This window comes from Canis lupus, chromosome 34 (genome assembly GCF_003254725.2).
Source record: "Canis lupus dingo isolate Sandy chromosome 34, ASM325472v2, whole genome shotgun sequence".
NCBI lineage: Eukaryota > Metazoa > Chordata > Mammalia > Carnivora > Canidae > Canis > Canis lupus.
In genome coordinates this window covers 8,747,638-8,750,342 of record NC_064276.1, presented here as the reverse complement: position 1 = coordinate 8,750,342, position 2,705 = coordinate 8,747,638, and the positions used below count along the sequence as shown (strand labels likewise).

The 2,705-nt window shown below is 43.0% G+C and overlaps 1 non-coding gene across 1 annotated transcript; it reads left to right on the top strand.

Annotated features, from left to right (window-relative positions):
* The first annotated feature begins 841 nt into the window (after positions 1–841).
* Positions 842–946, top strand: LOC112662915 (U6 spliceosomal RNA). Its single transcript, XR_003138946.1, has one exon. It is a non-coding gene; the product is annotated as a U6 spliceosomal RNA (small nuclear RNA).
* Positions 947–2,705: the final 1,759 nt, after the last annotated feature.

Genomic DNA, 2,705 nt, shown 5'->3' with positions numbered 1-2,705 from the left:
TTTCTTCTCTAATGACTTTGGAGTCTTCCTACTTTTTGCTTTCTCATTTTGAAAGTGAGTTGCATATCCTATTAATTCTCCTGGTCCCTGGTTCCTTCAGGCATTCACCCTACTGCCATCAAGCGGTCACGAAACACCCACTATGCATTTTGCACAGGACATGATTAGAATGTGTTCTGGTCATTGAGGTACACATGGAGTGGGTGCACCATCTGGAATGCACATGAGTGGGTAAGGGAGACAATCTGAAAGCACATCATGACTACAATGCAGCTTCAGATCCAAGGAGATAAGAACGTGAGATGTCCAGCAAAAAAAACAAGAAAATGCCTCACTGTGCCTGCCCAGAGAAAATGGAGTTCTAGTTTTCATGAAGAGACACAAAAATGAGGTCATGCAAGACATGGGGCAATGCACGGAATGACTCAGTGGGGAGGTAGATTTGTGTACATATAGATATTTGCAAGATAATTATCAAGAACTGCAAATAATTTGGTATTATTTGGAAACAGATTTTGAGAGGAGATCTAGGGAGAGCATATGGGGTGGGTCTAAAGGCAGCCTGAGAGAGGACCGAGGTCCCGAAAATGTTTACCAGATTTGGAGGCAGAGACTCTGCTTTAAGCCTCAGACAGCTCTAATCTAGGGTGAGACCATGAGGCTGCACTTTGTAATGATCCATCTGGGAAGACAGCATGGAGGATGAAGGCACCAGGTTGGCCTGGAGAAAAAAGAGCAGATGATAAGTTGATTTGCAAGTGTCTGGATTAGATACTGGGAGAGCACTGGGCCCGAAGAGAACAACACTTTCAGAGGTATTTAGCCAATCCCTTCAACAATCATGCTCCTTCAGCAGCATATGCACTACAATTGGAATGATACAGAGAAGATTAGCATGGCCCCTTGAGAGGGTGACATGCAAATTCGTGAAGCATTCCATATTTTTTAAAAAATCAATTACCTACCAAATGTTTGCATGGGCAAAGGGAGAAATAAGATTGTAGGCATATTTTCAGATTTCTCTTTAAGGTGTGGTTAGATTTGACTGGTAGTGGTAGTGAAATCTAACACTGAATCTAACACTATTGGTAGTGGTACCCCTCGTAGTACTAATATTACGACTAGCAGTGAGAGTATTATTATTGCTGCTACTGCCATTGTTACTAGTTCCAGTAACACAAGTAGCACTGAGGTGCTTGCTGAGCGTCAGGCAAGCTGCCTTCCTCTCTGTGCCCTGCACTCAGAGGGCTCCTGCTCTTGGCTCAATGCCCTGCTTTCACCATCTTGAAATTCTTTATTTTTTCCCCCAGGTGAGCTGACCTTGGCTGTCGTTCTCGATTCATCTGTCTCTTCAGATTTCCAGCTGGCAATTTACTCTGCGACCTCCATTCTTTGGTGGATCTAAGATGTTCAGTGTGTTTTCTTGCAAGGACAGGAATGATGATTTCCAAGGTCTTTATTCATCGGAGCTGATGTCAGAGGAGGTTGGCTTCCAGGTTGTGCCATGTCAATCCTGAAGACCCTGTGGGGCCTCAGGGAAACATCCGGGGGTGATTATCTTAATCCAGGACAGAGATAGAGCTGGTTCAGGTGTGGCAGGCAGCATCAGACACGTGATTGTCTTCTTAGTTACTTCTCTGGGATGACCGCATCCACTCCAGAAGCTTTCACATGCCTTAGACTAAGTGCTTGGGAGAAGGAGATCTGTGCTGGGGGTCAGGGAGGTTGGGTTTAGACCTGGATGTAACTATAGGCAAGACAAGAGAAAGATTAGGGAGAGATGAGTGACCAAAGGTGTTAAATAATATAGAGAGATCAGGGGATTCAGGCTTAAGAAACTGTCCTTGGATTTGAGTAAACCTCTTAAATTCAAGAAACAGTTTTATTTTACCAAAATACCCAATATAATAAATATGTTAATTTTGACAAGTGTTTGAGGCATAACAGGATCAAAGTCTCCAAAGCTATAGGAGAGTGACTGGAATAAGCAGATGGTAACAAATCCAAGGAGGTAGTGAGATATGATGGAGACGCTGTCCTTCAGAGACATGGGGACCCTAGTCTATGGCACGTATTCAAGAGTATTTATAAATACAGTGACAAAAAGCACAGGTATGGACATATGCAAATAAATAGGGAGTGTGAAAAATATAATAACATTTCAATTTGAGTAAGAATGTGGATGGGGCACCTGGGTGGCTCAAATGGTTAAGTGTCCAACTCTTCATTTTGGCCCAGGTCATGATCTCAGGATTGTGAGATCAAGCCCCGAGTTGGTCTCTGCACTCAATGAGGAGTCTTCTTGAGATTCTCTCCCTCTCCTTCTGCCCCTCCCTCTCTCTCTCTCTCTCTCTCAAATAAAAAAAAATCTTTTTTTTTTTTTTTTAAGGAATGCGGATGGAAACATTTTCAGATGAAACATGAAAAGACAAAGTGAGGGTCACCTGGGTGGCTCAGTGGTTGAGCATCTGCCTTTGGTTCAGCTTGTGATATCAGAGTCCTAGGATGGAATCCTACATCAGCTCCCCACAAGGAGCCTGCTTCTCCCTCTGCCTGTGTCTCTGTTTCTCTGTGTGTGTGTGTCTCATGAACAAATAAATAAAATCTAAAAAAAAAAATACAAAGTGAATGAAAGATGGAGCTTAGATGAGTTTTCTTGAATATTCTCGAGTAAATACCTACCTCTTCTTTCTCCACAGATATAC